This window comes from Oenanthe melanoleuca, chromosome 5 (assembly GCF_029582105.1).
Source record: "Oenanthe melanoleuca isolate GR-GAL-2019-014 chromosome 5, OMel1.0, whole genome shotgun sequence".
Lineage (NCBI taxonomy): Eukaryota > Metazoa > Chordata > Aves > Passeriformes > Muscicapidae > Oenanthe > Oenanthe melanoleuca.
The window spans coordinates 16,669,296-16,684,049 of record NC_079339.1 but is presented as its reverse complement, the minus strand read 5'-3'; the positions used below and the strand labels follow the sequence as shown (position 1 = coordinate 16,684,049).

At 36.5% G+C, this 14,754-nt stretch overlaps 1 long non-coding RNA gene across 1 annotated transcript in view; it reads right to left on the bottom strand.

The window, feature by feature from the left end:
- The window catches only part of LOC130254301 (uncharacterized), a 42,117-nt gene extending 35,026 nt beyond the window's left edge, over nucleotides 1–7,091 (bottom strand). Inside the window, exons 1-2 of the long non-coding RNA XR_008840670.1 lie at nucleotides 6,791–7,091; nucleotides 2,994–3,049 (exon numbers count right to left, since the gene is read on the bottom strand). This is a non-coding gene — a long non-coding RNA (uncharacterized LOC130254301). The remainder of the gene's footprint in view (nucleotides 1–2,993; nucleotides 3,050–6,790) is intronic.
- Nucleotides 7,092–14,754: the final 7,663 nt, after the last annotated feature.

Here is a 14,754-nt window from a genome sequence, read left to right as displayed (position 1 = left end):
GTGTATCCAAACAATGGCTTCCTATTAGACATTTGATTCAAATATTTATTTAAATTTATGTCAAAATTTCACAGGTTTAGGGAGAATTTGAACAGAAACAGAAGACTGTAGGACTGTCAAGGGTGTTCAAATACTAGAATCTTATTCTCATTAGCTTAAATTAAATTAGTATGGATAGATAACAATGAATAAATACCCAGCTGGAATTCTTGCTTTGACTTAAGTATTTAGAGAGTTTAGCTATGAGACAGAAGTGTAGCACAAGCTCTGTTCTGAAACCTCATTTAAGGGACCAAAGTGATCCCATTTGAGAACATAGTTTACAAGAAATATGGATCTTTTACAGCTGGATATTCACATACAGTGAATGTGGGATAAAAGTTTCCTATCCCACCTAGAACATTATATTTGGCTTAGAAATTGTCCATACACTGATATAATGAGCATTCCTCTCTACCGAACAGGCTGAATGCAAATCTAATGCTATGTGCTTATATATCAAAGTCAGTGGGTTTATGCTCATTTATTAAAAATCAAGCTGGCTAATAATTACTCCACCAGGTCTAACTCACAAGTTTAACTGAACTTTACATCAGATCCTAGTTTGACTCACTGTTTTTTTTTTTCCTTTTAGAGAGACTTTTCCAGTCTTCCTAAAGGACTCATGCGTGTTATAAATATCTTTATATTATTTTTAATTCTTACATTATTACATAATGTAAAAACAAAACTAGCAAAACAATTTCCTCTAAGTCACTCTCTATAAAAATTCAGTAATGGCTTCAGAGGCAGCAGCTTTGCAAAGGTTATTGTCTGTTGCCTGGATGGCTGAAGAGCTACTGCAGTGGTCAGATATCTCTAGAAGTCTGGTTATCAAAAGATATAAATGAGATCAGCAAACAGGAAACAATTTCACAGGGGAGTCAGAGGGTCCAACCTGGCAGAAAAAGCCAGTATTAGCTGGTCCAGGACACTGCCTTCTTTACTTCATCTAGATAATCAAACAGCAGATGAAATCAGAAATCAAGAGTTCTGAAAAAAACTACTTTCATCCCATCATTCATATGAAAAATCACATTTCTATGCAATACTTTTATATGCTTTCATCTGAAAACAGAATTTGTCTAAGGTTTACATATTCACTTTGTCTTATTTGAGACCCAGATGGGTTTTTTTTCTCTTTCAGAAACAGATCTGCAGGGCCAATGTACCTTGTGGCAGTTTTTCTAGTTGCCTCATGGTTTGGGTGCTTAGACGTCTCTTTCCAATCCTTTGCAATAAGTCCTACACAAAGTAAGAGACAGAGGTGAAACACTTAATACTCCAGCATCCCTGTCCTTAACTGAGTTGAGATGTGTAGCACTTTCAGGAAATTCACCTTTTGACTTGAAATCTCCGCTGCTCCTCCTCCTCTTTCATTTTGAATGAATCCTGTTTTCCTCTTGAATAGCATTAAACCTGACTATACTACATAATCCCAAAATGGCATCACAGTGTGAAAACCACCACTTTGAATAATTTCCCCAATGTAACAATCATGTTAGAAATGTAGCATAATTTTTTTTTTCTACAGCAGGGTAGGTGTTAGTTTCTAAACTTAGCAGAAGCCACTTCCCAGCTGGCACCATGAACAAATATGGAAAAACAAACAAGTAGGTTGGACTCGATGATCTCAGGACTTTTCCAATCTAATTGATTCTATGGTTCTATGAAATAAAAGTAGACAAACATTCTCTAACTTCCAAAGATGGCAAGTACAAACAAGTGATCTAGAAGCTGTTTGTTGAAACAAGTAATTGTCAGAATAAGTACCTCTAACCACAACCATCAGTCATTAAGTTCACGCAAATGCAGAATTTCATCTTTAACTTATATTTGCTTGTATTTACTTGTGTCATAATAGATAATTATGATTAATAATGAGAAGGGTCAAAATCATCCTCCTTTATTTTCTGACACACGTAACTCAAAAAATGGTCCTTTCCTTCTCTGTGCACCAAAGGAATCTTTCATCCAAACTTCCTCAGCATCCTCACTCCATTCTTACATTAGCTTTACTCCTTGAATGCCTACTTCACTACCTGCCAGTACAAAAAAGGAACTAAAGGGAGTCTCTGCCATTCCTCAGCTACAGAGTCTTGTTGCCCTCCTGTAGCTCTACTAGGACACATACTCAGGAGTCATCAGCCATTCCCTGCCTAACAAGTGGGAAATGGGACTTGGGAACAAGTCTTGCTTGATTTGGACTGAATTTCACTGGGACAGCATCTGAGCATTTCTGAGATGTGAAAATGCATGATCTTGCCAACAGGATGTTGCACATTGCAGGTATCCATGGTCTCAAACAGCCAAGCAATCACAAGCCATAAGATACTTGCACAGAAGTCTCATATAATTAATTACAGGGACTATAGGGTCAATATATTTCGTTAGTTCAATTGAAGGTTCTACTACAGATAATGACAGAATATACTTCAGGATCCGGGTTTTAACCTGGCCAGAGTGTTTTTGTTCAAAATAGAGTTAAATTTCCTGGCTGAAATGTGTTGATCTTAGAGAACGTAATTATGGAAAGAACCTGTCACATGCACATTGGCAAAGCAGATTTCTGAGGACTCTGCCTATTTCTTGCTGTTGCTGCACCATAGCTCTCGATAAGAACATGCCCTTTCAGGTGTGTTGCTCACTGTTTAGTCAGCCAAGAGGGAAACTCTTGGTATTCAGGGTTGTTTCCAAGGACCTGTGACACGTACAGTAATATTTGTCTCTTCCATTTTGGAAAAGGTGCTGTCTGACACCCACAGAAGCCCTGTGTAAACTGGCACGCTCCTCATATGTGCAGGCTCAGCTCAGTAAATTTAAACTCCTTAGTACACAACACCACCCATCAGGAATAAATAACTCTTCCATCCACATTAGATGAACCAGGACACCTCTCTGGGTGAAAGTGCAATTTTGTTTATTGCAGTCATTGCAGAAACAAATGGATTTACCTTTGTTGGTCTTCATATGAGACATTTTGGTTGAACAAGAATTCCAGATCTGGGACCTGTGGAGTTATAGGTGGTATGGTTACTATAAAGAGAAATCTTTGAATTAATCTCAGATAAAATTAAGTGAGAGTTCTCTACTTTATTCTTACTGAACATGAGAAATTTTCTTTCAGACACGTATCTGCAGAGCACAGCTTAGTATTAAGCATGCACTTCTGGGTGGAAACCAACTACAAAACTGTTTTCTTTGCTGTAGTTCTTGTTCTCTTAGATAATGGTTGAATGAGCTAGTCTTTGTTCTCGATGATGCTTGACTTGAAGTTTTTAATTTAGTGTTTTGGCACTAAACAGAACAATCTTTTGGCAATCTCTGTAACTGTGTACTTGCTCAATATTTTGTGTAAAAAAGACATAATAAAATCTGCTATTCACTCCAATAGAAAATACTGAAATATTCAAATAACACAGATTTTGCACTAATACCCAATAGAATGGGAAATTGCTAAGACAGGAATTATATGAATTAATAGTTTATTAAATTAATATAGCAAGCTATTATTATAAATTGTACTGATATGGCAAATCATTCTAGCTCTTTGTATGAACATATAAATTGGTATGTGTTCTGGACATGAAGCCATTTAATGTTTCATTCATGATTTTGAAAACACCTCTTCTTGAGTATATCAACCTTGGATAGACAACAAGTATTCAGAAATTGCAGAGGGATATAGATGCCAGAAGCCAGCCAGGCAAGTGCATGCCGTTTGCTATAATATCCAGTTGGCACATCTGTAAAACAGCATCCTTTTACTTCCTGTTTCACATGAGGTAGGCTTGCAAGTCTTATGCTTTCAGAGCATTGCTGTACATCCTTATGTATGTCAGCTGCCAGGAATTTTTACTGCAGTTTCATTGTGACTAAAGAGATTTTCAAATCAGACTTCAATTTGTAACTACCAGTGGTTCTTATGTAGGAAAAAAATTATGGCTACTGTCAAATAATGCAGTCAAGGATATGCTAGTCAGACTCCAGATACTGAGGATGTGAGGACCAATTTGCAATAATCAGGATAGCTGCAAAACTCTCTAAGTAGATTATTCACTGTAGAGGGTAAACCTTCTGTTTAGGTTCAGTAATCTTGCAGATGATGGTAGTGACACATGAAAGAAGCAGTCTGTCCGTAACATCTCCTGCTCAGCACAGCCCCTCTCACTTCCATTTCTAGATGTTACTCTTTAAGCTCACCTTAACCAGAGTTGCAATGCCTTCAAGAAACAGTGAGCTCTAAGCAAATCTGGTTTGGGATTGTGGCCAGAGTTTAAGATGCAGCATTGTACAGCATACGACCTACAATTACCATTCCTTCCACTTTTCCTCCTTAATCTCCCAACATTCCCATGAGAGAGGAACAAGAAGATTCTCTGCACAGCCAGCAGGACACAGTGTGGTGGCACTTCCATCATGAATAGTTTTATTCATTGTAGTTATTGGAATGAAGAGAAGTAGTAATGCAAGGGACATATGTCTAGAGCTGTTTCTCCAATACCCTGTATCACATCGTTTCTTCTGTGCTTTGAATAAGCACATGTCAAGAAGGCTGCCAACAAAAGCATTGTTTCTGACTTTCAGTGTTTCAACAAATACTGTTTTCACACTATGAAATGTGCTCTGAGTTTTAAATGCCTTGTTTTCAGGGAATAGCAAAGACAGGAGTGGTTGAACATGTGCACAGACTGTGGGCACTTAAAATCCTCACCAGTGCCATAGCCCTGGCCTCCACCCTTTCTTAGCACTTAACCTGACATTGTTATTAAATACTGAGCTTTGTTATACACTGCCCTAGACAGTGGCTAGGCTTGTTGTGTATTTAAGATTTTGATAGGATTTGTCCTGGCTAATCTTACATGTTGTAACTGCACAGTGCAAAACAGTCGTTGCTCTTTATACAGGGAAAGTGTCCTTAGACCCATTTATTTACTTATTCATGTATAGTTCTGGCTCTGACCTGCTTTTTCAGGCATTTCTACCCTATCCCGTTGTTCACCAATGTGGGAACCAGCACAAACCATCATCCCTTCAATTTCTATGATTTTTAAACTTCTAAGCTAGGACCCTAAGACATACCCATCTTTACTTAAAACACACACATACCAAAAAATAAAAAAAACCCAAACAACAAAAAACCCAAAAACATAAGGAAAAAAAAAAAAAGAAACAAAAATTTTAAAAAACAAACTAAATCCCAAGCCTGCTTTTCTCAGTTTTGAAGTTAAAACAATGCAAATTCTAAACTGAAGGAATTTTCCCCTAGCTTCTGTAAAAGTAGATTGCCAAAGTACATTGCTTATCAAGGTGAATCATCTCCCAGGACCACTGAATTTAGTGGATTGCACAACACAGAGATAATCATTACTTCCATAAGAGTTGAGAGTATGCTGAGAAAAGCCTTTGCTTTGAGAAGAGCATAGTAAGTTTTGTGATTATCTGCAAAGGAATCCTTCAGTGGCAAAAGTTTAATTGAATATTGAGATTTTATAGGTCAGATGCAGTGGAACCTCTTTTTATTACTTCAGAATCTAGGACATTATAATGTTACATGAGAGAAATGAAAAAATAGAAAAAATTTATTATGAACTCTTAGTGATACTTACAAATACAGCCTGGAGCCACTAGAAGGAAAAGTGATTTCACATTATTGATTACAGCATTGCAGGTTGTATTTTCTCAGCCATCCTAATGAATATAAATGTAATTAATTAATATGACCCATGAGAAGCTGGTTCACATTAGGGTCCAGCTTGATGGAGCTTCAAGCCATAATGTGCACAAACTGCTCAGTACTTGCTAAGTGTTATACAAATCATAAAAGAGAAAACCATTTAAACCTTTCAATATGCAGCAGTTACAGCAAAGTTGAAGTACACCAGAGAGCCTAGAGAACAGGCTGAAATTACTTTTGTACAGCTCTGATGTGGTCAAAACAAGTGACTCTTGTATAGCTCCAATGTGGCTACAAAAAACCCAAACAATTCCTAACACAGTGAAAGGCTTCTCTCACTTTTTTCACCTGCAGTCAATATTCTTTCTTGATCTGATCCACCTTCACTGGTGTGAGATAAAACTGAACTGATTTCCTAGGAACTGAAACTCCATATGAAAAAAAAGCTATCAAACTGATTTTAACCAAATTTTGACATAAATCTTTCAGCACACTGACTTAGTGTTCAGCTAGGAAATGTTTCAGCTGCTGATGTATGCAATGCAGGCTTTCCCCCCTTGATTCTTTCCTTAGAAAAGGAAGACAGTCATTTAACAATGTTGAGTATGTAACAACGAATACAGCTTTTCAACAGATGCAGGCAATTTTCTGTCATCAGGGATCTCTGAGCCAAGAAGGGATATTTGCCTAAATGATATGCCCTAAATGTAAATTGACAAGTTACATGAAAAGAAAAGTACAGGATAAAATGTGTATGAGATATAAAGGAGTCTGATTCAACAAAAGTGATCACCTGATGGTTTTAAGACTTTGAGTCAAGAAATGCAGTATTTGGAATACCACTGACAAGGCATGGGACTCACAGGTTTCCTTATGTGCAGCCCAAGTTATGCTGAACTGCTTTGAAATTCACCGGCATGAGAGACATGGGTTTCCTGGAACCTTGAATTCAATCCAAAACCTGTAAGGAAAGAAAGCGCTCCCCACCTGTTTGCAAGAATGATTCAGAGAGAACAAATGAGCATACAAAGGAGTTCCAAAACTGCAGGATCCACACCATAAAAGCAAACTTACTTTTCCTGTTTCTCTTTTTGTTGGACAGAAACACAAAATGGAGATGAACAGCCTTCTGGATCGTGTTTGTTTCAGAAATCTTAAGAGCCCACTACCTGCTATGAAACATATGTCAAACTTTTCTATTTCTTTCTTAGATTGTAGACAGTAATTTATTTATTTATTCTTGTGTAGACAGAAAAAAAGTCTCCTTATTTCATAGCAATATTTTCTCTATCAAAAAGTTATTGCTTTGATAAGGCTAATAATTGAAAACAGCCCTTTGTGTCAATATTAATCTGAGATAAATTTCAGTAAGAAACTCTACTTCACCTTCTGTTTCCAAAAGAGTCAGCTTTTTACAGAAATATTTTTTGCATCCATTTCCATGATCATGTAATTAATTCAACAATGGACAAGCTTTCTTCAAATCTCTTCAACGTCCACTGTATAGAGATTTTAAGCTTCTCAGTTCAGACCTGCATTTGATGCATTCATTTCTGCCCATTTTAATTGATCTAGTACAGTGTTTTCTATCTACAATGTCCAAAATTCTTTCCAGAAATTTTAACAACGTTCCTAAATTATTAAGAGCAATATAAACAAGAGATAACTGTGCTTTATTGTGTTGTATGAAAGGAATCATAGCTCTTCTACTCCGCATTTGTATAAAGGCATCAGCTCATAAGCATGTACTAGAACTAACTACACACAGAATGTCACATCTAGTGTGACTGTAGACAGTGTCCTGACTTTCCTAATCAGCAGCTCATGAAAATCAGCTTCAGATCTGAAATCTACATCTCATTGTCTCTATTCAATTTATTACTAATAGTTCAGACTCTACCTTCATTTCATCAGAAATATTGTTAGCACTCAAAGAAGGCAAAGAGTTAGAAGATGTACACTCAAAATTAGACACCATCTGCAACAATCACTATCAGCTTACAACAGCAATCTCCAGCTGAAGACTGACAGTCAAACTGCCATAGATAAGACTTGCTTGATGATGGCAACAGAAAAAAGCAGAATAATCTTCTCTTCATCCCTAAATCTGCAAGTCATTTCAGGTCATGGTAAGAAAGTTCAGTCCATACAATTCCTATTTTCAAAACATGAACACGCAACACCAGTTTTCAGCCACTTGCAGCAACCAACCAAAGCAGATAAGAATTTTCATGGTTTTCAGATCAATAAAGCTGAAAATTGACTATAAAAAGGTCAACAGACAATTCATCCACTGACATGTTGAATGTTCAATACAGTACAAGTCTAGCTGCTCAAGTTTGACAGCATTCTTGTTTTATATCATACTTCAGCACTGCAAAATGATAAGGAGTCTGACAGCTCAGCTTAGCAAACCATGCAAGCCCAATTAGTCACCCCCATGATGCATATTTAGAGGAAATATCTAAAACCCACAGTCTGTGATAACTTACAACACAGAGCCCATGAGAATTTGTCATGAGTAGCTCTCCTGTGCCTACTCAGACTCAGGGAGGAAGGACTCCTTACGTGAGCAGGGAGTGCAGGCTATCAGAAGTCGCAATGTGCCATCTTTGTGCGTACACAGGATTGCACAATCCTGAGTCTGTGATTGGATCCTGCTGCTCTCCACTGGACTGTGTGCACATCAGGCACCTGCTGCAGGGAGCTGAACCCGGATTCGAGGTTCACTGAGATCACACTGAGCAGGATCATTGTCCACAGTCCTCACTGTCTGGAGAATCTGGCCACTGCAGAGTGAAAATGGCACACAGATGTCACCATGTCAAAATGGATTCAAATTCTCCTTTATTTTGAATACTTCCAATGCTGCGCATATTTATTTAAACTGGAATTTTCACACTTGATGATTTTTTTTCTTCTACATTCTGTGATGGACACTTCAGCATCTCATCTGCAGAACTGTAGGACCTTCACAGTTCTGTCTGAAGATGACATACTAAACATGCAGCTACCAAAATAAAGTTCCATATTTTAAAAATGATTCCTAGGGGTGTTAGCCCATTTGCCCCTAAAATTACTATGCCTTATTTAGAAAAATGCAAAAAAAAAAAAAAAAGATAATATATCCCAAGTACTTGAAAACGTATCTTCAAAAGCGATACACTACTATTGATGAACATCTCAGGTTCTCCAGTGATGGGCACCACAGAAGAGTAACTGAGTAAATTGCTGACTGTGTTCAGTTAGGATTGAGTAACACACAGTAACAAAGTGTTAGAACACACAAGTAAAAATAATTGAACAAGGAAAGATATTCATTATCTAAGCTCAGTCTAAGAAAAACAAGAACCCTCTAAGAAGCATAACATTTCACCCATGTGATTTAAAACTGTCTCATGGAACTGCACTGATGGTCTTAACATCAATACCTCCTAGTGTTTTGACACTGAAAACTTAATAATACTTTATAAAAATAAAGATAAGCTCTCCTTAAAATTTGCTAAAATATAAAAAAAAAATAGATAAAAACTATGAACACAATAAATAACTACAAAAATGAGCATCAGGCTTGTTTCCAAAGTGATTATGATTCTTTTCCCTGCTACTGCAATAAGGTCTTAAAGAAATTATAGCAGTGCTTCAATGTTTATAAACCTTTGCAAAATTAAATTAAATTTGTGGCAAATTTGTACCTGCCTGCATTTTGTTCAACATCTTCCATTACTTTAAGTCTTCATGCTGTACCATTATCCAAGCCTGTGAACTGAAATGCCGAATATAGAAAAGGACTTTTAAAAGTAACTTCAAGGAGGATGACATAACAGAAGCTTAAATTATTAATATGAATGGCAATATTTGCACTGAAGTACTAAAGAGGTTTCTGCTAATTTTATACCACTTCTATAAATTTAGTTAATTTCTCTGAGTCTTGAATAATACATGGAGCAAAGGATTTTGTTTATTTTTCCATGTTTGTCCTTGCTTGTATGCATTCAATTATATCCTCCATGCATTATTTTTTGGAATAAGGAAGTCTGCTACTGATTTAAGATAAGGGAGTATACTCAAGGATCCACTAATAATTGAACTTCTGACTAAACTTGCTAGAGGTAATAGTATATACACATATCTATCTCCACTTATACACAGTCAGTAATTAATATTATTACAAAAAACAAACAAACAAAGTGTCATTCAGCAGAATTGTGTCTACCACAGTACATTAATGCAGATTTTTTTGAGCTTGTGCATCACCAACAGATTCCTTTGAGGGCTTATAGATACTGCTCAGCATAGCCCTCCACTTCACCCACTTTTTGACCAGTTGTGCCATTTATTTCCCTAAGCCTGCAAGCACCAGTTGTTTCTAAAGACTGAATTTTGATTTGGCTCACCAAGGCACTGCATAACAGACCCCAGCTTTCAGCTGGCTTTACAGAGTGCTGCAAAGGCCCTATGGCATTTCATAACTCTAGGTAGAGCTCTGACCCCAAATGCAATGGTGCAGTGTCAGTGCCTCAGAAAAAAGCAAATTCTCCATCATGCAACTTCATATCAATGCAGTGACACTATTTCCTATTATGAATTTACCTTGGCAGCTGCTAACAGAGGGATCTCTGCACCATGCACCACTGCACAATGTAAATATGCCCTCCAGTATGTGTGTGTACATCCATTTTTTAGCCTATAATACCAATTGCAAATATTGGCATGCACAGTTGTGGTGTCTGTGTTTACAAACTGTAAAGAGGCTTAAGTGTTTATCCCCTTTATACACAGAGATATCCTGGACGTGTTCAGACAACATGGAAACCCAACTCTGGCCTCATGTTCATACTCCTCATGGTACAGGGTGCACATTATTTTTCCTTTACCAACTCTGCACAGGTTTTTTACTGACTTTCCATAGGGGGAATGTCTTAATAGAGTACTTTTAGTTGTTCTCTGATGGATTTGCTTCCCAGAGGATAAATGTTCAATAAAATGAGAGATATTCTACTCCATATCTTTTACTTCCTAGTCATATAGGTGTTAATGAGCCTCTTATGTTGCTGCTAGTTAGTCTCCAGTGCCTGATTTAAAATGTTATGCTTTGCTTGGGTTCTGCTAAATGACACTTCAAACTTTGAAATGAACAGACCAGAAACAGATCCTAAGTTACCTATTACTTGTTTTGCAGTAAAAACGTAGAAATTGCAATGGAGGTTAAAGCATCATGTATTGCTCCTCTACAATGCACACTACAAGACAGAAGAACTACTCATGTTAATGAAATGGGTTAAATCTCAGTTATAATGTGATTTGATTTTCAATTAATGAGTTTTATCTAAGCATAAAGAAATGGATCAATGGCTCTGTGTTTGACTAAGATCTGGTAAAGAACATAATAGGAGTTGTATCCCTATTTTAGTCTTTAACTATAGCTTTACTTTAGATAGACTGTATTGCATCATACTATGAAATACTTATTTCAGCTTTTTGAAATGTAGTTCATCTTCACATAAGTAAGAGGACACCTGCAATATAAATGAAAAACTTTTAAGCTGAAATTGGTCAGTTACTTCACTTTTTCACAGAAGCTTTCAGACAAAAATTGTGCATTTGATTTTGCACAAAATTTAGGGACAATCAGAGTGGTACTTCAGCTGAATTCCATGCCAAATGCCCCAGCATCACTTTGGAGCTTAAAAAGGCTTCAGAAGTGGCCAAATGACCAGCCAGAGAAAAGTCCAGCAGGAAGCTCTTTGATAATTTGCATTTTAGCACTCACACACAGAGGAAGTGCTGTAATTCCTGTCAACTACACTTGTTTTCCTCCTTCCCTTGAAATGAATACTCCCTACTCCAGTACGGCACCAGGTGGACTAGACAACCTTGTGCATGTCTGCATGAGTTCATCACTCTGTCTTTTTTAACTATAAATGGAGACACTGATTTCAGTCATTATTGAATGCAAAAGTTAACCAAGTTTGCTACCATATTTTATTTGCATTCTACAGTGGGTATCTATGAAGATAAGATATGATGGTCTCATTTTATTTTATGAAGAAGGAGATTCAGAAATATTGAGTAAGATGTGTAAACAACACCACCATGTAGCATTTGATCATGCATGGTTAAAAAGAATGGATCTGAAAATGCTAACAACTCTTTTACTGAAATATTTCATTCAATTTAATATTGCAGATGCAGAGAGTAGGAATATGATCCTGTGAAAAAGGAAGAGAAACTATAGAAAGAAATGTCGGGGTTTTCCGCTCAAATGCAATTGCAAAATCATCTATCTTTTCTGTAAAAATAGTTTAGGTACATCAATAAATTCTTCAAACATATTCATATTTCCATTTATACAGTCCATTGTATAGATTTGATCATAAGGAGGTTATAAAAATCCAACATATTACTCCCACTAATTTTTAAAATATACTCTCCTGTGTCACTTGTGTATGTCTACTGAGTGAATGGATGTGCAATACAATTTGAAGAGAAATTATTTCTTTGAATAATTAATAATGCTACTAAATCAATTTAGCATAAATATTTGAGATCATATTTGTAAATATCATACATTTTAACACAATTTATAATCATTTCTGAGAAGATATAGCACAAGATACGAAATTTAATATGGCAAGAGTGATATGTCATAGTCTATGAATTAACCACTTAGTAGGGCCAGGATAGTTAATTCATGACATATACGAGATTTTAAAATTTCAGTCAAAAATACAGATATCATTTCTGCAGTGATCCCGTTCTGTAGTGATCTTCTTCTCATTACAGAGAATCACTTCTGATCACTTCAATTAAAGGGGTTAAACTGAACTGTAAAGCAGTTTCACCCTAATTTGTGAAGACCAGACTGGGATGTCTCAGAGATCACAGTGCTTCCCTGAACATGCAGGAAATGTATATGAAACCACAGCATAGCAACAGTTGATATGAATTGATTTTTAGTGGTAAGTAATACAATGATTCATAAAGTATATTTTTCTTTTCGCAAGCATAATCTCTTAATAAGCTTATGTGTGTTACCCACGAGTTTACCATACTATTTTATCATTACTTTAATTACGTACCATTTAAATCCATTAATTTTTTAAATTTTTTCTAGACCTTCATCTTGGAACTTTGATAATACCATTAGAGACAATGATACTTCCTTAAATATTCACTGCATGTATTTCCGTAGATACAAGTATCTTGTAGACATCTTCTTTTCCTTGTTGAATAATGCTAAGGTAAATTCTACAGAGCTACATCAATGAAGTTGCTAAAGGTATAACTCATGACTGAAATGGAAAAATTCTTTCTGTCAAAACTCCCAGTTCAATTTTGCTATGTCACCTTTATTTAAATAGTTGTGCTCTTAAAATGTTCAGGACAATCAGCATATTTTCTAGCTTTTGTTTGCTTTTTATCTAAAAATCGTGCCTTTTATTTTCCTCTTAGTGTTGAAGTTACTTCTTCAAATCTAAGAGAGAGTAGATTTTTATTAGATATTAGGAAGAAATTCCTTTCTGTGAGGTGAGACACTGGAACAGGCTGCCCAGAGAAGTTGTGGATGCTCCATTCCCTGGAAGTGTCCAAGACTATGTTTGACAGGGATCTAAACAAGCTGGGATAGTGGAAGGAGTCCCTGTCCATGGCAGGGGGTTGGAACTGGATGATCTTTAAAGTCCATTCCAGCACAAACCATTCTAGGATTCCATGATTCCATTATAATTTTTCATAAAACATAATAGAAAATCATATTTGAGAGAATTTCAAATGGACATTTAGTCTATTCCCCTGCTCCAGAGCACTATCAACAGCACTTAGACCATTCTCATGGAGGTGTTTCACTAACTCAGTAATGGAAATTGGACAGTATTCCTAGGCAACCTAAAGGAGTATTTCACTACCTTTTCAATGCTCTTCTAATGTCCCTCCTAATGGCTAAACTTCATTCCAATTTGAACATAGTTATGACTCCAAAGAATATGGAGACAATCCCAGTAACTTCTTCCTTGCAGGAACTGTTTGAACCCATGTGGGATTATGGGATCTGCTGTCTTAGTGAAAGACTCAGTTTCTCTACACCCCAGGTTAAAACACTATAAAAGGTTAATTTCTACACCCCAGGGTAGAACACTTTAAAAGGTTAATTTGTACACTCCAGGGTAAAACACTTTAAAAGGCTAATTTCCCAAAGTAATATAGCTGTAAATAACTGTTCTAACATACTCAAAAAGCATTCTTCACTCTCTCACTGCTCCTAAGGTAAGGGATATTCCAAAGAATATTTTGCATATCTGTCCTTTAATGTCTCTAGGGTTAGAAAACACATAGATTTTTTTTTAATCATAGGTAGAATCCAAATAATTTTAAGGGAAACAGCTGAAATAACCCTAAAATTGCCCGTGTGAGAAAAGGAGTACTTCAACATCAATGACTTGCCAACATAAAAGGATTCTCATTGTGTACACCTGTGCTATGCCTGGCCAGCAAAATAGCTGCTGACCTTAAACAGCATTTGATTTCTTCATTTTCACAAGCCAAGTAGCTACATAAGCAGGTGCAAACTCATTAAAAGAAATTTGTATCAGGTGAAACTTCTTCGGGGCTTTTTTGAGCGGCTAATTATCATCACTTGCCCCTGAGGAAGGGGGAAAAAAAAAAAAAAAAAAAAAAAAAAAAGTGAAATAATTCACTCAAACTTCCTGCTCAAAAGTCACCCAGAAGTCTCTTAAATTTTGTTTGTCCCACAATAAACAAAAATTTGGAAAGACTAAGCCTAAGTAAAAATTCTTCTTCCTCACTTCTTGACATTTCATCAAAAACGTGGAAAGAAGACTCCTCCTAGAGTGTAAATAGCTGAGGGAAAGTCAGAGCATCCTCTATTTACCTCTGCACCTGCAAAAGAAAACAAAAATGTCTGAAGCCCCACCTTTTAAGAGCCTTGTGAAACAATCTGGGAACTGAGCCAGATCCTACTCTCTCACTATATAAGACTTGGGAGCAGACAGGTGTTTCCTCAGAGGCAGGTAGTTCGG